Genomic DNA, 23,351 nt, shown 5'->3' on the forward strand with positions numbered 1-23,351 from the left:
ATTTGACAGCAAATCTCGGGCTGTAAAACATATGAACTGGACTAACTGAGTCAAGCAGAGGCCACCTGACACCATCAGCAACCAAGCAAATGAGTGCTGACGCTCTTACAAAGCCTGGAGCCCAGGGGGTGCCCGTAGATGAGCACACAGACGGCTCTGCTCTCTGGCACCCCCTGGCCGGCTCCTCGCCCTTCCCGAGCACCACTCCTCCCTTTCGAGCTGCGGCACTCACTTTGAGGAAGCCTCTCGTTAAGGACATGCCGGTCCCTAACCAGGATCCCTCCGGGGGTCCGTCGCGGTCGGCTGTGGGAACAGCTGGGGCTTCGGGACGCGCCGTGCCTGTGCCGGGCCTGGGCCGTCTGGAGCCAGGTGGCCGCAGAGCGCGGCCCTCCGACGGCCTTATCGGCAGCAGAGGCTCCCTATCGGGCTGCCCCGGAGCTCAGCTCTCGGGCGGAGGGGAGGAGCCCGCCTGGGGCTCACAGATTACGGCAGCACCCTCGCCGGCTCCCGCTCCCCCACCCTGGGCGCCGGGCCCAGCTCACCAGGCCGCGAGCGGGGACGGCCAGCCCCTTCCGAAAGGTGCGCCGGAGGGAGGAGGCGAAGGGAGGATCTGCTCGCCACCTCTCCCTCACGGGCCGGCCAGCGGGCCGCGCGGGTCCTCCAGAGGCAAGGCCTCCCAGAGGAGGCTCCAGGAGACAAAAACCCCAGGAGGGGGCAGCGTTCCGTGCATGGGCAGAGGACTTTGGGGGAGCCGCTGGCCTTCTGTGCTAACCAGCCCCTGGTGGGCAGGGGCCTGCGGCTGTGGCCCTCTGTTTTTAACATGCTTTCACTGGACGGCCCCGGTGTTCCTGAATTGCTGATTTGCAGGGAATCTGGGCACAACCTTAATAATATCAGGGCCCAAAATAACAAGGTTCCTGGGAACCAGAGGTGAGTCACCACAAACAGCCGCTTAGAGGGAAGGGGGGCCAAGGCAGCTCCCCACACCACAGCTTCCAAGAGGCGGGGCTGCCCACAGAGCCGGTGCGGGGCCCATCTCAGGCCAAGCTGCTGCAGGCGACGCTTGGGAAGGCTTCTTTTGCAGCATCCGTCCATCACACAGTGGGATGAGGTGGCATCGTCCCAGAGTGGCTTTATTCGTGAGAACACTGTGCCCTGGAGTAGCAGTTGGTGGCTGGCAGAGGGGACAGATGACCCAAAGGATCGGAGCTGAGCTGTAAGGCCTGGAGAATGGCAGTCTCCCTGGGGCCTGGGAGTGGCTTCACCTAGATGGGGCTGCCATGTATGTGAGATGTATCCTGGTTTTCCTCTCAAAAGCATATTGACACCTCTGTGGTCGTCCTGCCCAGGAAGGCTCACTCTGTCCTCGCTCACATGCCTCTCAGCCTCCCACTAGACTGAGGCTGGTCCAGGTCCCCTGACAGGCAACCATCTGGCTTAGGAGCTTTTCTGCAGATCCAAACGGTCCTGTTGTGAGGGCACAGCTGCCGTGGAAAACGTGACCGAGGGCCACTCCATGACCCTCTGTTTTCCACAGCAGCTGGAAAGCACCCCAGTGCAGGCTGGTCTCCAAGCAGACCAGCACCTGACGTGGTGTGGGGAGGGCAGAGCAGGTTCTGGGCCACATTTTGACTAAAAATAACCACCACAATCATTATAGAACAAGTCCTTACAGATGTCTTTTGAAGCATATAATAAGAAACAATGGCTTTTGTTTTTTAAGGGGCCCAGAAGCCTAAAAGATGTGAAAGAAGCCGGTCATGTTAGGCATGACTTCAACCAACTCTACCACAGGACAAATGGTCTTACTTGCCAACAAATATTGGGCTAGCCTAGTCCACCATGCAGAGTGTTGCCCCGCACCTCACTTAGGTGTAGGAATGGGTTTGGAATCGATCATGTGTTGATTGGTACATTGCACATTCTCAGTAAAGGTTTCTGGAATTAATCCATGGTTGTCACCAGCAGCATGATAAGAGCAAGAAGCCATTTCACCATCCAGAGAAGAGGAAAGACTGTTTTTCTCTTCAGAGTTTCCAGTCCCTGAGGAAAAAAGGCCAGCAAGGAAGCATGGAGTATAACACAATTTAGAAAATGCCCTGTAAGTAGAAACAAATGTCAAATCTTTGGCAAGGGTAGACCGTCAGGCAGGCTTGATGCTTTGTGTGAGGTCCTCGTGTGTTACTTCCTGTGGCAAGACAGTCCCCCACAGGTCCCTGAGCCCTACACTCCAGCAGCTGACTGACTCGGGGAGCTGGGGCACCTCAGAATTTAATCCCAGAACCACATCCGCCCCAGGCAACCCAAGGTTCTTCTCTCGTGGATACATCAAGGGCTGGGGGGAAGGCCAGGCACATGTGGGGCAAACTAACAACCAGGCTCAAGGGATCAGGACCCGCCACGCCAGCAGCTGGGTCTCAAAGAAGTGGACCCACGACATGCGTGATCCCCCCGAATTCATCCCTGGAGCAGCGTTCCCTGGGTCAGTCAGGCAGGGATGGGTGCTTTTTGTGAGATGGGCTGAAGTGACATTGTCACTCCCTTGTCAGCAGACTTCTCTCAAGAACTTTCACAAGCTCTCTGCCATGTAATACCTTTTTCTTTCTTCAGTCTCTCAAAGGGAGCCACAAAGCTGTTCCAGCGCGTGATGTGCAAGCCCAGGCTATTTCGAGATTGGGAGGATGCCTTGAAAATTCAGCACCGCCCCCCCCCGACCCCGGGTCTTTCACAAGCCCCTCTTCTCTTTGGTTTATATATTTACATACGACTTTATATCCAGTGCTTACTGTGTGGCAGGCACTGTTCCAAGCACTTGACATTCATTTACATAATTCTTACAATTCATTTGTGAAGAATTATTTACTATCAGTAGGCCCAGTTTATAGATGAGGAAACTGAGGCATGGAGCAATCAAAAAACCCACTTAAGAACAGGCAGAGCCAGCTTCCAGCCCAGGCAGTCTGAATGTAGGGTCTGGAGCCCAACTGGGTTATTGTGCTTTAGGATCAACACTTTAATTTTGTTCATGGTTTGCCAATCCATTTTCCTTCATACTAGTCAACATTAATATATTTTGTTCATTAATTATCAATTAATTAATTTTTCTTAATACTAATATATTCATTCCATTACTAATAAGTATATACTATAAAAATTCAACAACTGTTGGATGTTGCAAGTATTGTTTTGCAAGTATTTTTTTAATGTTTATTTTTTTTAAATTTTTTAAAAATGTGTATTTATTCTTGAGACAGAAACAGAGCGTGAACAGGGGACGGGCAGAGAGAGAGGGAGACACAGAATCTGAAACAGGCTCCAGGCTCTGAGCTGTCGGCACAGAGTCCAACGCAGGGCTCTAACCCACGAACTGTGAGATCATGACCTGAGCCGAAGTCAGACGCCCAACCGACTGAGCCACCCAGGCTCCCCAGTAATGTTTATTTTTGAGAGAGAGAGAACGCAAGAGCGGGGCAGGGGCAGAGAGAGACTGAGAAATCCTAAGCAGTCTCTGCGCTGTTAGTGCAAAGCCTGAGGCAGGGCTCGAAAACACGAACCGTGAGCTCACGACCTGAGCCAAACAAAGTAGGATGTTCAACCGACTGAGCGACCCAGGCGTCCTTCTTGTGTTGGTGTTCTATTTTTCAAAGATGATAAATAAGTCAATAGAAAAAGGTTTTAATAGGTTTTTATTATGAAACCAATAAGACATCCTCATTGAAAAACATACAGTCTTTCATCATCTGGTTCCTTTTACCTCATGTCCCCACCACTCCCCAGACAGTTGTCAACACCATCCCAAACTTTGTGTTCATCAGTCCCTTGCTCCTCTTTCTAGTTTTGCCACCTCTGTATGTATCCTTCTGAACAATGTATTGTTTAATTTTGCATGTTTTCTGACTTTGAATAAGTGGAATTATGGAATAGCTTCTCCAGCTATTTTCATTTCTTATGCAACATGATGTTCCTGAGATTCAGCCAGGAGTGGTTTATTAATTTTCACTGCTGTACAGTATTCCATTGTATGCAAACACCAGGAATTATTTATCCATTTTACTGCTAATGGAATCTGAACTGTCTTCAGCTTTTCGCTATTAAAACATTACCGCCACAAGCATCCTTGTAAGAGCTTCGTGCTGCACGTGTGCAAGATTTGTCTTGCGCACATGGGCGGGAGCAGAATCCCTTCCCTGTAATGTACATACATCTTCACTTTTACTGGATAACGCCGAGCTGTTTTTGAAACTGGCTGCTCAATTTGTACTCCTAATAGCAGGTGGTGCCGTTGCTCCTAAAGTTTGTCGGACTTTTAAACTTTTGTGAAACTGGCAGGTGTAAAATGGTATGTCGTTACAGTTTTAATTTGCATTTCCCTAATTACTAAGGTGGTTGGGCAGCTTTGCACATGTGTATTGGCCACTTATTTTCCTCTTCTGCAAAATTACTGTTAAGCAGCCCTTTGCCCATTTTTCTGTTCTGTTGTTTGTCTTTCTCTTATTGACGTGGAGGAGTTCTTTCTATAGTCTGGATAGGAATCATTTATTAATCACATGCATACAAATATCTTCTCCCAGTGTGTGGCTCATCTTTTTACTTTTTAAAATAGTATCTTTTAATGAACAGAAGTTGTCAATTTTAATGTAATTAAATATAACAATCATTTCCTTTGTGACTGGTGCTTTTTCTGTCATGTTTAAGAAATCCAACCCTGGGGGCAGCTAAGTGGCTCAGTCATGTTGAGTGTCCGACTTCAGCTCAGGTCACAATCTCACAGTTCGTGAGTTGGAGCCCCGCATCGTGCTCTGCCATCGGCACAGGGCCTGCTTTGGATCTTCTGCCCCCCTCTCTCTCTGCCCCTCCCCTGCTTGTGCTCTCTCTCTCAAAAATAAATAAACATTAAAAAAGAGAGAGAGAGAGAACTCCATCCCGAACCTGAGCTCATAAGCACATTTTCCTGTATTGTAAATATTTTAGTTTTGATTGTTACATTTAGATCTTTCAATCCATATGGCTTATTTTTTTTTTTAATTTTTAACATGTACTTATTTTTGAGAGACAGAGCACGAGCAGGGGAGGGGCCGAGAGAGAGGGAGACACAGAATCCAAACCAGACTCCAGGCTCTGAGCTGTCAGCACAGAGCCCCATGCAGGGCTTGAACTCACAAACCATGAGATCATGGCCTGAGCAGAAGTTGGATGCTTAACCAACTGAGCCACCCAGGCGTCCCTCACATGGCTTATTTTTGTGCATAATATGAATTAAGAGTTCTATTTTTTCCCTATAGAGCCTTGATTATCCTAGCACCGTTTATTGAATAACCTGTCCTTTCTCCACTGAAGTACATTGCCCATTATGGTGGTGTCTCCACGTACATGGGTCTGTTGGGGGCTCTCTCCTATTACCCTCTGGCCTGTGCATCTATCTCATTGCCAGTATCATGCTGTCTGCATTGCTATTGCTTTATCTTAAGTTTAATATTGTTCGTAATAAGTCTTAATGTCATCTTGCTTTAGTCCTCTTTAAAAGTATCAAAGCTTCTCTTGGCCCTTTGCTCTTCTACATACATTTAGGAAAATGCCACACACACACACACACACACACACACACACACAAACTCTCTAGGGATTTTGACTTCAACTACATAGAATTTGTTTATCAATGTCAAGAGAAGTGACTTTATGATATTGAATCTTTCAATTCTGTATACTGTGTATCTATATACACATTCAAGTCTTTAATGTCTTATAATTTTCTCCATAAAATATGTTTCCCATTTTTTTAGGTTTATTCCCTGGGATCTGGTCATTTTAATGCTGTTAAAAGTGAGATCTCTTATTCTATTTTTATTTTATTATTACAGTGTATAGGAATATTATCAATTTGTATCTTGAACTTGTAACCAGCAGTTTTGTTGAGTTCTTTTATTAGTTCTAATAGTTTCTGTCCATAATTCTCTTTGATTTTTCTCTATAGACAGTTATTATTCATAAATGAGGACATTTTGGTCCCTTTTGCTCTTTTTATACCCCTTATTTTCTTTTCTTGTCTTATTACATTGGGTAAGACATCCAGTACACTGTTGAACAGAAGCAGCGATGGCAGATGGCAGCATATTTATCTAGTCACTGACTTAAATGTGGCTGGTTTTAAAGCTTCACCATTAAGCATGATGATGTGTAGGTTTTTATGGATACCATTTATTAGTTAAGGAGGGTACTTTCTAGTTCCAGTTTATTAAAAGCTTTTAATCAGGATTGAATGTTGAAATTAAAGTTTTTGTTTTCCTTTTCTGTGAAGGTGTTGCATTGCATTAATAGATTTTTCTAATGCTAAACTATCCTTGTATTCCTGAGTTAAACTCCTCTTGGCCATAATATATTACTTTTAATATAGCACCACTGATTAGAGTTGTGACTTTTTTTTTAAATTTTTTTTTAACGTTTATTTATTTTTGGGACAGAGAGAGACAGAGCATGAATGGGGGAGGGGCAGAGAGAGAGGGAGACACAGAATCGGAAGCAGGCTCCAGGCTCTGAGCCATCAGCCCAGAGCCTGACGCGGGGCTCGAACTCACGGACCGCAAGATCGTGACCTGAGCTGAAGTCGGACGCTTAACCGACTGAGCCACCCAGGCGCCCCGAGTTGTGACTTTTATATAGGATTTTTGCATTCATAAATCATACTGGTTGTATTAATTTGGTACTGCTGCATGACAAATTACTCCAATCTTTTAGAAATGTAAAATCACACAAATTTCGTACTTCACAGCTTCTGGGGGTCAGCAATTCAGGACCAGCTTATCTGAGTCTTTCACGAAATTGCAGTCAACCTGTAGCTAGGGTTGCAGTCATCTGCTCGCTTCACTGGGACTGCAGACTCCACTTCCACAGTCCTCAGATGGCTCACTCAAATGGCTATTGGCAAAAAGCTTCAATTCCTCATCTCGTGGACCTATCCATAGGGCTACTTACGTGTCTTCATAACATGGCAGCTGGCCTCCCCCAGAGTGATTCAAGAGAGCACGACAGAAGCCACAAGCCTATTGATGATCTAGTCTGGAAGCCATCACACATCATCACTTCTACCATATTCTGTTTCCTAGAAGCAAATCACTAAAATCCAGCCCACACTTGAGGGCATGGGCATTGGTCAAAGGAAGCAGATCAAAGAATCTGTGGACGTATTTTAAAACTATGGCATTGGCCTATTATTTTATTTTCTTATATTGTCTTTGGTTGTCTTACCATCTACACTAAACTCATAAATGAGCTGGGGGTGGGGAGCTTTTCTTTCTTTTGTGTCCTCTGCAATGGTTTGTCTAGGAGAGGCATTCATTGCTGCCTACAAAATCATCTAGTTCTCATGTCTTTTTCAAAGAGATAGTGACTATCGGGGAGGGAGGTTGCTGATTTGCTGGATTTAATGTTATACATGTATTCAGGCTACAAGCTTGTTAAGAGATCAATATCTGGGGAACATATTCCAGACTAGGAAAACTTTGTTCTCACTCTCTTAAACCTCACACATCTTTATGTACTCAGCACTGGCCTAAAGTGCTGAAAATTCTCACATTCAGGCAAAATGTAAAATAGAGAAGCAACCTCATTATTTTAAACAAGCACTTCAGGATGAAGAGTTGGGGGAATTGAAAGGTGAAAGAGGTTAAATAATAAGCACTTAGTTAATAAAAGATAACCCAATGGTAGACTCCCACCTATTCTGGTAAATTTAGGATAGTAGCTCTCAAACGTTTTGGTCTTAGGAGCCCTTTACCTCTTAAACATAATTGAGGACCCCACAGAGCTTTTTGTAAATGTGGGCTATGTTTATCAATATTTACTATATTAGAAATTAAAATGGGCAGGCAGCTGGCTGGCTCAGTGGGTAGAACATAGGACTCTTGATCTTAGGATAGTGAATTCGAGCCCCATGTGGGACATGGAGCCTACTTAAAAAAAAAAAAAAAGAACCACTCTTTTGGGGTGCCTGGGTGGCTCAGTGGGTTGAGTGTCTGACTCTGTTTCAGTTCAGGTCGTGATCTCACAGTTCATGGGATCAAGCCCCGTGTCAGACTCTGCACTGTCAGTGCTTGGGATTCTCTCTCCCTCTCTCTCTGCCCCTCCCCTGCCCGCATGTGCATGTGCACTCTCTCTCTCTCTCTCTCTCAAAATAAACATTACAAAGATATATAGATATAAAGAAGTTAAAATTGAGAGTTTTAAAAACTAATATTTACTAATTCATTTGGACATAGCATTTCACATAGCCCATTTCACATTAACATAGATAAAATTTTTATGAAAAAAACTACATTTTCCAAAGCAAAACAGAAATTTACTAAGAAGGGGATTATTGCTTTACATTTTTGCAAATCTGTTTAATGCCTACCTTAAGAAAAGACAGCTAAATTCTCATATCTGCTTCTGCATTTAAGGTGTTGCAATATGTTGTTTTGGTTGAGGTACCGGAAGGACCTGGCCTCACTCAGATATGTAGTCAGGGAAGGGCAGGGTGTTTTCACAGTGTTTTCTATTAATCGTGTACATTCTTGTTAGTACACCAAAACTCAGTCTTCTCTTAAGGTTAGTTGCAATGTGAATCGCATCGAATATCAATGAACTTTTTTTTTTAAGTTTATTTATTTTCAGAGGGAGAGAGAGAGAGTACGCGTGCACACATGCACACAAATCAGGGGAGGGGCAGAGAAAGAGGGAGAGAGAGAGAATCCCAAGCAGGCTCCATGGTCTCAGCACAGAGACCCACATGGGGCTTGATCTCAGGAACTGTGAGTTCATGACCCGAGCCAAGTTGGACGCTTAACCGACTGAACTTTTTATGTTCTTTCCACCATGAGAGAATGAACGGGAAAGGCCAAATGACATCTTAGTAAGAGTGAGGACAATCTTAGCCTCAGGACCTCTGGAAAGACCTGGGGGTGCTCCCTGAGTCCTTTGAAACTGCAGATTTCGGCACTCAAATATTCTCTGATGCTGAGACTCACGGCCCCAGAGGATGAGAGACTGGACGAGGACTCCTGTGTCCTCACTGTGGAAGGGAAACTGCAGCCCCCGACAGAATGGGATTTGTCCAGGGTTGTTGCAGAGCAACGTTCCTTGAGTCCCCTGCTCTTTCCACTACAGGGGGAAAAACCAGAAGGAAGATCAAGAAAAGGAAGAGGAAGAGCAGCAAGTCAATGTTCTAAGGTAGCAGGCCACCACCGACTCCACTTCTGTTGGTTTTATGTGCTGGTGATCCAACTGATTGCTCTTCCAGGCCTTTCTTTGCCTCAGAAGTCCCTTGTTTATGCCTGCATTTGACCTTTGTCTTAGTCGGACAGTCTCACCACCAAGAGACATGAGAAAAAGCCATCAAATTCAAATCAATAAAACTGTACTTCTTATCCTTTTAAGAGGAGGGCTGGAAGAATTAAATACTTGACCATAATAATAATAGCATTTATTAAGCACTTACTACGCACTTGTGTATGCATTCATTCATTCACTCTTTATTTCTTTCCTTCTTCCTTCTTTCCTCCTTCCCTCTTTAGTCTCTCCCCTCCTTCTCTCTCTCTCTCCTTCCTTCCTCCCTCCCTTCCTCCCTCCTTCCCTTTCTTTCTTCTTTCTTTCTTTCCTTCACTACTCACCAAGTACCTGTTATGTGCCAGGCATGTTACAACGTACACAATGGTAGAGAAAACAGACACAGTCCAAACACTTCACATCCATTATTCACTTATTAATCCAACAACAGGTGCGGTAGGCACTGTCAGAATGCCCATTTTAGTGATGAAGTCACTGAGGCAGGAGCGGTGCTTACCGAGGTCACAGAGCTAGTGAATGAATCTGGGTCTAACTCTGCAGCTGTTCCCTGTAAGCACAATAGTATATTGCCTCCAGAATGGCTGTGAGCCACTGGTAGTTTGTCTGAATTTATGCCTCCTGGAGTCCAGCATGGAAGATTGAGTCATTATTGCGCCACCCCTTTTGACTCTCTCACCTTCCTTCCCTGACCCCCTAACCCAACACTGTAACCTTACATCCAAGAGCCAGGATGTGGCTACACAACTTGACAGGAATGGCAGGTTAGAGTCAGCTGTGTGCTAGACCTGGTCGAGTGGTGATGGTGGCGGTGGTGATGAGGACAATGACAGCCTGGGGGAGGGGAAGGGCCAGTAACATCTCTGATCATCTCTAAAAGACTCTGAGGTAAGAGGTGGAAATCTAAGGACATTAACTTCCTCTTATATTTAAATTTGAGGGTAAAACACTGGTCTTCCAGGGGCCCTAGCCAAGGAAAGTCAGATTTGCATCATTGGATTTCCTTCTCTACAAGGGGGAGGAGAAAAAAGGGAGCACTGGTTCTCTTTCTAGGAGAAGGTGGGGTGGAGTGAAAGGGGAGAAGGTGGAGAAAGGAGGGGAAAGGAGAGGGGGAGAGAAGAAGGAGGGAGGGGGAATGGAGCCCTTTTCTGGAGAAGGAGCTTGTTGGGGCCGCTTCCCAGGTCAGCAGCATCTACCCTGAGGCCAGACCATAAAGGGTTTTCTGCAGGGGAGGATCAGTGCAGGGGAGGATGAGTGCCTGCTCTGAGCACAGTGCTCTGTGGCTCTCTGCTACCCACCCACCCTGCACCCTGCACCTTCCAGTCCCACCCAAACTCCCATGAGGTCGTTTCAGTGCTGGAACAACTTTCCTGAAAGCCCCTTGTCATGAAGAAAATACTGGACTAGGAGTCAGACCGTCTCAATTTGAACTGAGCCTTTGTTACCTCAGGCTACAGAACCCGGAACCTGCTGCTTACTCTTTCTTGGCCTCAGTCCTCCTCATCCGTAAAATGGTACAAAAATACCTTCTCTGCCTGCTGCCCGGGATATTTATGAGGATCTCAATAAGTGCTCCATCTAAACGCACTTTATCATCATCAACCTACACCATAATCATGCTTCTAGATAATACATGCCAAAAGTGACAAATGACCTAATTTATGTATTCCCCTGTTCCTGACACTTCACGAAGATGGGGGCTTTTCTGGCAGTGTCCAAAATTGCAGTAGCCTCTCATGCCCACTCACCTCCTTGGGCATCCATGGATTTCCCCAGGTTGACTTCCCCACCCTAGCCAATTGGGGGGAACACACTTATTTCTTTAAATACACAGGAAATGGGAATTTATCATAAGATAAAAGGGTTTGTTTTTTTTATAATCAGATAGTTTGGAAAAATGATAAAATAACTTGTCATCTTACTGTCTGAATATAACCACTATTGCAAATGGAAGATTATATCGAAGCAGGGTCATGAACCCAGGCTTTGGAGTCAGACAGACCTGTGTTCTGCCACTTAGCAGCTATATGACCTTGGGGCACCTTACTAATTTCTCTCAGTCCCAGAGAGAGTATGAATGCTCCCTCCAGTGGGAGATGTGGGAGTTGGGGGGGGGGCGGGAGGAGTAACTGGGGGTAACACATGTGTAAAGCCCTGCCCCACAACAAGTGCTCAGGAAGTGTTAGCTGCTGTTATTTTTCTAGTGATTATCTCTGCAGACTTTTAAAAATGCATACATAATACACATAAGAATACCTATGGTTTCAAAAATAGGAGTCATGACATTTTATAACCTGCTTTTGTTAACAGCATATCATGTTTTTTCACGTGAGAAAAATTCACATCTGTGACATCTCTTAGTGCCTGCAGAAGGCGTCCTGAGGGTGTTTGCTATTTCATTTAACCTGTTCCCTATCGCTAAACACTTAGTTTCTTCCCAATTTTGGGGGGGTGATTTGAATAATGTTACAATTAATATTGTAAATGTTAATATTGTAATTATTAATATTATTAATAATATTAATGTTATTAATATTGTTATTATTTCCTTAGGTTCTTTCCCAGATACTTTTCTAGACTGGCTAACATCCAAGTTCATAAACATTTTTGAGGTTTCATGGGCACTTCCAATTTTCCTCCAGAAAAATACAACTTCCCGCACCTGGCTAGCCATGGGTATTTGTTATTATTATTTTTTTAACTCTTTGATAAGCAGACTTTTTACTGTAGGATTACCATCCCACACCACTCACCCAGCTATGCCTGTCCTGTGAGTCTCCTGCCTTGGCGGTCTGGGGGCCTGACATCAGACCACCTCAACGTGGCTCCATCCGGGGCCTGCACTCCCCTGATGACACCCTTTCAAGAACTGTCCTTAGCTGGACAGTTCTTAGTCCCCACTGTGATCTCCTCCCTTACAGCTTATATCTTCTTTGTGCATATTGAGAGTTAAAGACACGACCACCTGGTTTGGTCGTTCCATATGCTGGCTTAGCAGAGATTTATTTACCTAATTATCCCAGTCCTTCGAGGATCCATAAAACAAACAGTGCATTTACACCAAATACGCAGCTCGGTAAAAAACCTTCAAACCAGCAGGAGGTTTCCGTCTTATGATAATCATGGTAATAATGTACATTTGTAGAGCGATTTGCAACTTGCAAACATAATGACATACACTATATGTGTAATACTCAAAACAATCCTGAGATTTTTATTACCATTAAAAATTATTATTTCTGGGGTACCTGGGTGGCTCAGTCGGTTAAGCATCCAACTTTGGCTCAGGTCATGATCTCACAGTTCACAGGTTCGAGCCCTGGGTCAGGCTCTGTGCTGACAGCTCAGAGCCTGGAGCCTGCTTCAGATTCTGTATCTCCCTCTCTCTCTCTGCCCCTCCCCCCACTTGCTCATGCTCTTTCTCTCTCTCTCTCTCTCTCTCTCTCAAAAATGAGTAAAATTAAAATATTTATTACTATTTCTGTTTTACAAAGGGAGAAACTGCAACTCAGAAAATCATACTGAGTTGCCCATGACTAAAGCTGGAGTCTGTTCTTCTGACTAAATCCTAGATTCTCATTCCACTTTGTGAACATAAATTAACCATGTTATTGAGGGTGAATTGATCACTAGAGTTCTCCTACCGGGTATCCGATGGATGTGTGGGTAGAAGGGTGGTAGTTGGAAGAGAAGAGGAGGAGAAAGAGGGAAACAGAGAGAGGGAGAGGGAGAGAGAATTTGGCTTTGGGTTTCCTAACATTCTAGCTTTACTGCCTATCTGATAATAATGTTTGGGGCCCCTGGGTGGCTCAGTCGGTTGAGCGTCCGACTTCGGCTCAGGTCAGGATCTCACAGTTTGTGAGTTCGAGCCCTGCGTTTGGCTCTGTGCTGACAGCTCAGGGCCTGGAGCCTGCTTCGGATTCTGTGTCTCCCTCTCTCTCTGCCTCTCCCCCACTTGTGCTCTCTCTCTCTCTCTAAAATAAATAAAATGTAGAAAAAAAATCCCGAAATTTAATGATAATGTTTAAAGTTGAATACTCTGTCTCAGGGTCATTCTGCAGCCCAGAAGGCATTTTAGACTCGTAAACTCTTCAGCTTATGCTTTCAGATGCGGCACAGACAGTCTGATTATTTATAGTCTGGCATTTCCTAAACGAGGCAGTGTTTGGGGAGGAAGTCAGCCATCCTGACAAATGCTGAATGTTCAAAATTCAGCTGAATAATCAACGAATCTAAAGTTTCACGTTAGAAGGTATGAAGGTGGAAGGCTGGTTTTTATTCTCCTCTGAAAGGTAAGTCCCAGGCTGTAGCCGCTCAGACTTGCTCCGCCCTTCCCTCGGGGCGCGGATCTGGCCTCTCTGGAAAGGAACTGGCTTTCCACAGGGAAGCCATCTGTAGCTCCTCCACGGAGGCCACCCTGAAGCCAGATCAGTGTCCCTCTTAATGGCCCTCAAACCCGCCGTCTGCATGCAAACGGACTACAGGCCCTTCGTTTCACACAGGATCATAGAACTCAAAGTGGGAATGGACCTCAAAGGTCATCTAGTGCCGGAGTCCTTCTGACATCCCTGGCGGGTAGTGGGGCTGCCTCCCCTTGACCTTCCAGAACAACATTGTCCCAGAGGCTCAGAAGGTCCTTCCTCGCACACAAGAGCTCCCTCCCTTTGGTCCCGGTTCTGCCCACCACCACCTTCCTCTTGGCTTCAATCCCCACAGAGGGCGGTGGCTGCCCCACATCCCTCAGATGGCCTCCCTTCCAGACCAAGAGCCCAGGCCCTGCCCAGGGTGGGTATTCCCACCTGGAGGACGAAAGGAGATCATGCATGGACAGTGCTCACCATGGTGCCTGCACATAGTATGTGCTCAGTAAACCTGGCTGTCTTTATTATCTATTCTCATTTCTCCAAGCAGACTTTTAGCGTGTCCACATTTCTCACGGTCTTTCATCAGGACATCCTGACGCAACACTCCAGATACGTGCTAACACCAGACAGAACACAGTTATGATCTCCGTGTCTGAATACATTTAATGTTCTACCCCCACACACATAGTTAAATAAATATGCTGTGTCTGCAAGCAAGCAGTAAACTGGAAGGTTAACTAGTCCATGGCTGCAGAGGGGCTCAGCAGCACATTACTGGAACCCTCTGTGGGTTGATACGGGCCCATGCACCACGGTGGGTATAGGTGTCCAACTAGTTAGTTGTTCAAGTCACTTAACTATTATCGCCCAACCCAAATGTCTTCAACTTATTTTTCATGTTGTCTACAAAGACATTATGAGAGACTCTGCCAATATAAGACATATACAAAATAGAAAATCAAAATTTTATATTAAAAGATAACTATAAGTAGAGCTCTCGTGTTTTCTTTCCTTGCTAAATGGACGGTAGTTCTGTCAGGAGTCCCTGTCCCTACAGTAGTCTCCTTTTGCTGAATGCTGGGCCATTTGTTTGTAATATAGTCACTCTGTTTATAATATAACCACCATGTGGCACTTAAGAAATACTTTATTTTATTGTTATCTGTGTACATGTTTGTCTCCTTTATTAAAAGGAGAGCTCTTTGGAGACAGAGACTGCGATACGTTCATCGCTAGATGTCATCCAAGCACAGAGCTCTAAGCATAATAGATCCTCAGTAATTACTGGTCAAGTGGACCATGAATGTATGCATGCACACCCAAAAAATGAATGAATGAATGATTTCTCTCAATAAATTATTGTCAGGCATTATAAAGTAAATGAGTTTATTTTGGCATGACTCATTCCTGGTGAACCCATGCTAGGTGCCAGAGACCATCTGTTTAATAATCCATTCTAAATTTTTGTCAGGAATTTGGCATTGTGAAATCTGCTTTCTTGAAGAGACACCTAACCTGCTTCCAATCTCCTCAGCAGTTCTTTAGGACTTTGCCAATAGTTCCAAGAGTGTCTCTGCAGCCACGTGCCCAAGTTTACCAGGCACCGGGAAGGACATGGTCTGGACAAGGAGACCTGAGCCCATTCAACACTTGCGTACTAACACAATGGCTGGTCTGAAACAAGGTGGATCAGTTCAGCTGAGCGGAGTCTGCAAAATCTCCAAACTTTTTTTAAACTGCACACTCCCATCAATAAAAATATTTTTGAGCATACACCTTCAATATATGCATCATTTATCTATAAATCATATACAAGTAATACTGTGAACATACTATGTACATTATAAAGCATATGATGAAATAGAAAATCTTAAAAAGATGAGATATCATCTTGCTACCTCTTCTTGCACACCGCTGGGGTACATGGATCCCACTTTGGAGACCACAGGACCAAAGCTTACCATCAGGGTAATGAGCCAATTCCCCTACAGGGAACCACCATGGGCTTGTATCTTTAGCTCCCCAGACACCTCCCAAATGTGTGCCACTGGTCACACATTTATCAGAAGCACAGAGAAAGAGCATGGGAGGACAGGGCCATCTGGGTGTGAGCCCCTTTCTGCCATGGACTGTGATTGGGGATCCCCCTCCCACGGGCACCCAATCCTGGGCAAGTTGCTGAGCACCGCAGAGCCTCCATTGCTCATATAAAACAGGAAAGCTGATACCTATATCTCAGGCCGTTATGAGGATTACATGAGGTGATATGTGTAATGAGTGTAATGAGGCACAGAACTGGTGCCCAACCAACGTCCGTCTCCTCTCCCGTAGGGTGCCTTCTCTTTTACTTAGAAGATGGTGACTACATGAAATAACGCCACTTGGATCTCATCAAGAGCCTCCATATTGATGCATGGAAGTATTTTTCTTCTAGCAGGTAGTTGAAGATATAATTACTTAGAAACGCTGGAAGGGACAATCTAGGGAGAGAGAATGGTTGGTATAGATAAGAAAGGGAGTGGGCGTTAATGAGCAAGATGAGAAAAAAAGCATCCAACTTAGGGAAGAAACAGACATATTAACTCAACTTTTCCGCCCTCTACTTTTTCCTACAGTGAAGCGATCTTTATATCTGAGATATTTTTAAATGTAGTTTTATTTATATTTAAAATGTATCATGCAATATTTAAGACATACAGAAAAGGACAAAGAAAAATACAATACACAGCTATGTAGCTAGCACTCAGCTCAAGAAATAAAACATTGCAAACTGTTAAATCTGCCTTCTGCACCTCCCTCCCCACCCAATTATATTGTGTACTTATCACTCCACACCCTTCTATACACCTTTATAACATATGTATATAACGTATCCCTCAGCAGAATAAAGTATCATTTTGAGTATTTTTTATTAAATTATTTTAATGTTTATTTATTTTTGAGAGAGAGAGACAGAGCATGAGTGGGGGAGGGACAGAGAGAGAGGGAGACATAGAATCTGAAGCAGGACCCAGGCTCTGAGCTGTCAGCACAGAGCCCAACACGGCACTCGAACTCACAAACCTCAAGATCATGACTTGAGCTGAAGTCAGACACTTAACTGACTGAGCCACCCAGAAAGCTCTCATTTTGAGTATTTTTAAACTTAAAAACTATGTCATGTTATTACATAACTATTATCACTTTGGTTCATTAACTCATCCATGCAACATGTATTTATAAAGCACATACAATGCTTTCTGCGCAGTGATTAATTGTAATATAAAAGAAAATCCCCTCACTTCCCAGTCCTCGAAAGATGTCAGCACAAACTACATGAAAAATGATTCCTTTGCAGAATTGTTTTCAGACTTGCAAATTCTTACTGCTTTCATTTCACTATTTCCACAGAAAACTCACTGAGCTGTTAGGAGGCACAGCAACGACAGATACTGTGATTCCAGAGTGGGGCATAGTCACGAACGCCTGAGTTCTCCCCAGAGACCACGGATGGAATGTGTTGGAAAGGCGGGAAGTTCAACACCACCTTCATAGGTCTTATTTTCTAGACAACAGCGTTCAGAACAGAGCCCTTGAGTCCCATCCAAGGGAGTTTAGTTATGGAGGCATCCGCGTAGGAGTTCATGCTAAAGAGACTGCAAGCCTTCACGTTTCTGTCCACACACAGCCGCTGGCGGGGAAGGCTGGCTTCAGACCGCTCCATCTGGCTCCAGGGCCTGCGTTCCCCACACAGGCTGTCTACTCAAGGGTGAGGGCTTCTTGCTGCCCACTGGTTATGGTGGGTGCAGCAAGAAAGTGAGGCAAATTTCACAAATTACAGGCAGAGTAACCCAATGTGACATTTCAGCCATTCCAATTTTCTGTCACACAGGCTTCTGGCTAAAAAGATTTTCCAGTTCACGGTGTTCTTGTCCTTTGGATTAGGTAAATAAAAACACTTCTATGAATATGAATGATCAATACTCCATTATTCTTTCATTGCAGCTGCTGGTAAGTTGTGGAGCTCCCTCAGCCTCTGCCCTTCCCCTAGAATTAGCCTCTGGGTCACGCCTTCCCGTTGATCACGCTCATGGCAGTGATGCTCATTGATCGAGCCTCCATTCTGGGTGGGAGAACCACCCTTCAGCACCCACTGTACATGGGTCAGAGTAATTTTTACCTGTTAAAATGCAGTGTTTTATTAGGCCTTTAGATGGATGCATCTTGGTAGAGCAAACGTGTCCCAGTCAGGTGAGCAGTGGTGTTAGTACTGATTCTGTCCTAAGCAAAATGTGGCCGTGGTACCCCTTTCATACCTGGAAATAGCCATGTGATGCCCAAGAGGGCCCTCTCTGGATGCAGCCCCCCATGCCCAGTGTCACGGTGTGGCAGCTGCCCTGAGAACCAGCTCCTGTCGGCCGAGGCAAGCTTCCCAGAGAGCCACTAGGCACACGCTCAGCACTAGAGAACAACCCCACCTTTACAGGTGGAGATTTTGGACAGGGCAATGGGATCTCACGTCCACCTCACCCCTTATCCTATCCACTAGTGAGTATACACAGGAGATCACCAGCTCATCCCTCGAAGTCCCAATCCAAAGAAACCTGCCAACTTGAGAACTGCGTGCTGATGAGGGCATCCAATCCTAGAGATAGGAAAGGTCATTTCAGGGCCTCTCAGGGCCCCTGATATGTCCCTTGGTAGATTCTTTATCCTCCCTTTCCTGCCTGTGAGATTGTCCTAGTTTTCCAGGCAGGTTTCTCTGGCCCATCTCACCATCTGTGACCCTGCTGGGGCCCAGGGTTGGAGCCCCACCCTGGAGTCTGAACCATTCACTCTTGTCAGAGCCTCGGAGCAAGCCCTTTCCTCCCCAGCTCTCCCTGCTCACTAGTGCTGAACAGGGCTCCACCGAGGAACCCACCCGCCCACTGGCCTATCTTCCCGCTGCCTGCAGCTGGCCTTTCCAGGCCCCAAAGTGCCCGGTGCTGGGCTGAGTATCTCCCCAGGCACACCCTCCCCAGGGCGGCTGCGTACTCACTGCTCCACCGGCACCCGAGCCCATCCCTTTCTTAATAATGAGCAATGGCTTTGTTTTTTTTTTGTCATTATACTAATAAATCATTTCACTGGAAACAGAAGATACCAAGCAAAAGAAAACTGAAAATTACCCGTAAATCCCTCCACCATGTGATAAACATTATTTATATTTTGATACATTTGCTTACAGTCTTTTTTCGTGGCATATGAATAAAACATATTTTTTCAAAATTGGATTTACACCATGTATAATAGTGTGTATTCTGTCATTTTTTTCAAGCCTCACTACAACAGTAAACACATCCCTCTTATTCTCGTTTCTGTATCTCAGGCATGCCATTCTTCTCATATTGTTCCGTCCTCTCTACCACCTAAACCTTCCCCCCACCCTCAATTCCCTGTCCTGATAGCCTTGCTTAATAATCTCAGTCTGTACTAATTTTGTTCCTGTCAATATGTTCAGCCTTCATTATACAGATTGCATAATTCGGTGCTTGATATATTGTCTTGTCTTTTCTAATAACTTGGAGAATTGGTCTTATGTCCCTAGAATTAATGGAAGCCCCTAAAGGTCAGCAACCATGTCTCACACGGTACTTGCTGATTTTCAGATCATTTCTTATTTTGCAGAGTCCATGACCTCCTCCCGCCCCCACAACCCTCCACCTCCACACCCCCACCCTTTGGTGTTGGTGTTTCTATGCTAAAGTGGAAATTCTCAGAACCGCCAGAAGCTGGAATAAAGACCAAGCTCATGGTGCACTTTTGTCAAGTGCTTCCTAGAAAAGCATGAGTCTCACATCTTGTAACTTCATAATTCAACCCTTCCCTTGGCTAGTGTAGACATAGTGCGGTTCCCTAAGGAGCATTGATGGAAGGCCAGAACCGCCCTGGACCCGGGCTGGACTTGTATCACGGCTGGGCCACCCTGGAGCCGAAGGATTCGAGAGTCAATAAAAGAAGTAAGAGGCAAACTCTCCTCACACCCTTCACAACTTAAAAATAAATAAAAGTAAAAGGTCTTTAAAAGAAAATGTAGGTTAGAAAGGATTGCAAATTCATGACAGTTATTTTCTAGCATTAAAGTGGCATTTTTCTGGCCCCATTTTACAAAGGCGATTCCCTCTGCTCCCAAACATAAATGCACACACACACACACACACACTCACACACACGCACACACATGCACTCACACACACATACACACAAACCATCCCCCCACACACACCAGCTGGAGTAAGAAAGAGTGGCTTCCTATTATTATTAATAGCTTAGTGAGATCATTCACGAATCCAGTTCAGTCCCAAGGTCCCAGAAACTGAAAAGGACACTTTCTCCCTCTCTTGCTGGGGACATTCCAATCCCAGCCCCTGGCCATCCATTTGGAGTTACCAGTCCTCTGTCACCTCCTGTTTAATGCTTCACTGCATATCAAAGGCTGTGGTGCTGGAGGAGGAAGAGGGGACAGGAAGTGTGGATGCCTCTCCCTCTCCCTCTTCCTTCCAGAGCCCCCACCATCCCCCCACCCCCCCCCACCCCCGGCAAACTGCTCCCCAGCCCTGACCCTGCACTTGCTTAGCTATGTGACTTTGACAAGTCACTTTACCTCTCTGGGCCACTTTTCCTCATTTGCACATGCACTGTGGCCTCCTTTTAGCTCACGGTCCAACATTCTGTGAAATACCTTCTTAACCTTCACCATCTCCATATTCCAAATTTGAAAGTTCCAATCTAAGGTGTGCGATGGGGGTGGGGGATGGCAGGTTCCATCTGTGCGGCCATCAGCCTCTATTTCCTGCCTGACCTCCCTTCTCTTAAACAGCTCTGGCGTCACTTCTTCCATGAAGCCTGTCTTTCCTTGTAATTCTCATCAGCATCAGCACCATCAACACCACCAGATAAATGAGTCTTCTCCTCTGTGCTCCAAGTACATTTTGTCTATTCCTCTGTGGTGAGTCTGATACAGAGGGCACTTGTGTCCTTGAAACAGTAGCACAGTATGCCCTTGGGTGCCACCATTAATTGGATTATTCCTGCTCACACTGCAGTGACAGAGCCGGGGAGAGGGCACTTGTAACAAAAATAGGCATTGTTTCTCCTGCACGCTTCACAGTCCTTTACATCTTTGCTGGGGGAGTTACTTTTCATTTCCCTGAAGTTGTTCCACAAAAGGTTGGAGAAAACCATGCATAAGAGCATCAGTGGACACTATAAAATCAGTGCAGGGGAGGGAAGGTGCTGGCAGGCTGCTAATCCCCTGGGGAACCCTGAAGACAGCAGGCAAGGACAGGCTCCAGCAGAAGCCCTATTGGCTTGGCTACCTGCCGAGACCCACAGGGACACTCCTTCCCTTCTCTGGTCCAAGGGCAGAGCCCCTGCTCACCCCGACTCTGCCTGCCCTCCCCAGAATGCCCCCTGGCGACTACTGGACCATCTGGGTCCCAGTGACCAAAAAGCTGGGGCGACTCAGTGTTTAAAATAAAATAGAATAAATTATATTCTGACCCAAATTTAGAACAGTTAGTGAGGGGTTGTGGTGGGGAGTGAGCCCTGCTCGCTGCATAGCTTGCCACTGTCTTGCTGATGTCACCTCCGAACCCTCCTTCACTTTCTATGGGAACCACCGTTTACACATCAGGGGCATTTGAGGAAGCACCTTCCTGGATCTGTGAGTCGGTTTTCAGAAGCTTCCTCCACAAGGCTTCAAGGGAAAACCTCAACTGTCTCATTTCCTAGAAAAATAAATCTGAGGTTTCTTCTTGTGGCTTTGTGATCTTAGCCAGTGTTTCTGAGGGGCTACAGATACATCACCTAATCCTCATTACAACCTCATGAGTGAAGCCAGCACTACCCCCATTTGGCAGATGCAGAAACTGAGGCTCAGAGAGGCTGTTACTTGCTCGAGGTTTCACTGCAGTGACTAGAGCTGGATTTGAACCCTGGCATTTGACTCTGGAGTCCCAATCTTCACCATGAAGCTCTACTTTCTCCTTGTCCACCCCATTCTACAAGATCTGCCACTTCCAGTTCCCTAGGATAGAGTAAACAGTCTTCCAAAATTCAGATTCTCTTTTTGGATTCTCAGTTCAATGTGCCCTGGAGGACCTGATCATTTAAAAGACTGCCGTCGCCTAAGTGGTTTTTTACAAGAAAAATCTGATGTGGCAAATTATTTTGCTTTTATAAGTGAGGTTTCCCTCTCTTTGTCTAGAGATTCCCCAGGCGATATAAATGAAAGTATCTAGTGCATTTTGCCTGGCACACCCTGGGTACTAAATATTTGTTGATTCTAATTTTGTGCCTCTACGAATCCAACCGAAAACATCCACTCAGCCATTGCCCAACTCATCTCCAGTCATGTGCCTGTCAAGCTGGGACAGCCCAATATATGCCCCCATGCCAGGCATCTAAAGACCCCTCTCTTTTTCTTCAAAATACACAAACTTCTACAAAGTACATAGGTTACCAGATAAGCATGCAGTTCCTCCCTGGGGTCATCTGCTCCTGATGAGGCTTATTAAAATAGGAAACTATTTTAAAGCAAAATCAACAATCAGAAGTATTCTCCATTCTGTATGGCTGCTTTCCACAGATAATAAAACCCCATCAACTGGCTCCAAAGAAAAAGTGACCTACATAACAATGACAGCACAAATAACAATCCTCCACTGAAAGGCTCAAAAGCTGGGATTGTGGTAAAGCCAAGATTCCCAGGGAGTCTCAGGACCCGGTGTCTTGACTGTAAACTTGGAGCAGATAAAGGAAGGCCTCTCTGAGATCAGAACTTCCAGGGATAGGACAGAAATCCCAAATGGCAGGTGCAAGGCAGATGTAGTCAGAACTGAACAAGACAAAGCAAACAGTATCCGGTGTCCAAGGAAAAACACAGAAAACCAGTGTGTGTCCGTTCTGCTTGAGAAGATCTCAGAAGAATAATTTTGTAGATGAATCAGACAAGAATAAGGTTGCAAACGACTCCATCATGTCAAATAACCAAGGCAAGGCCTGTGTCTGAAGTACTCTCATAACACCTGAAGAGTAATTCAGCTCATCGATACGGCTGTGCTTACATACTTGTTTTTCTTCACCAAATGGATCAATCCTTTTGGTCACATTCCTCATCAGTGGATGGAGAAGCTCAGTAGTGGTGCCCAGAGTGTCCCAGAAAGGGTCTCCCAAGAAAATAAAGTTGCATCAAAAGCTGCTGAAGGAAACTGTAGGTACAAAACAGGGATCTGAGAGGCAGGACACCCAGGTTCTGGCTTGGAACCTGACATTGTCTCTCTTTGAAACTCTGGACAAGTCATTTGGATCTCCATCATCCCTCTGGATCTCCATTTTCCCATCTATAAAAAATCCAAACAGCTCTCATCTGAAAAGTGTGGGAGGCTGTGGGAACCCATCAGTTCCTTCTGATAACAGTCAAGCCCAGAGTTTCTTATAACATTTAACATATACTTAGCACATAACCCGGCAATCCCACAGCTCGGTATACAACCAAGATAAATGAAAATCTATGTTCGCACAAAAACCTGTATGCAAATATTTATAACAGCTTTATTTATAAATGCCCCAAACTGGAATCAACTCAAATATCCTTGGTGGGTGAGTGAATTAACACTGACACATCCATACAGTGGGATCACCACTCAGGAA

At 45.4% G+C, this 23,351-nt stretch overlaps 1 long non-coding RNA gene across 1 annotated transcript; it reads left to right on the forward strand.

Annotated features, from left to right (window-relative positions):
- Positions 1–598: 598 nt before the first annotated feature.
- Positions 599–9,468, forward strand: LOC124520150 (uncharacterized). The gene is made up of 3 exons (XR_006964261.1): positions 599–930; positions 1,969–2,101; positions 9,139–9,468. It is a non-coding gene; the product is annotated as an uncharacterized LOC124520150 (long non-coding RNA).
- Positions 9,469–23,351: the final 13,883 nt, after the last annotated feature.

This window comes from Lynx rufus, unplaced genomic scaffold, assembly GCF_022079265.1.
Source record: "Lynx rufus isolate CCGP_SWC_20201006 ecotype Redwood Valley unplaced genomic scaffold, mLynRuf1.p SCAF_3, whole genome shotgun sequence".
Lineage (NCBI taxonomy): Eukaryota > Metazoa > Chordata > Mammalia > Carnivora > Felidae > Lynx > Lynx rufus.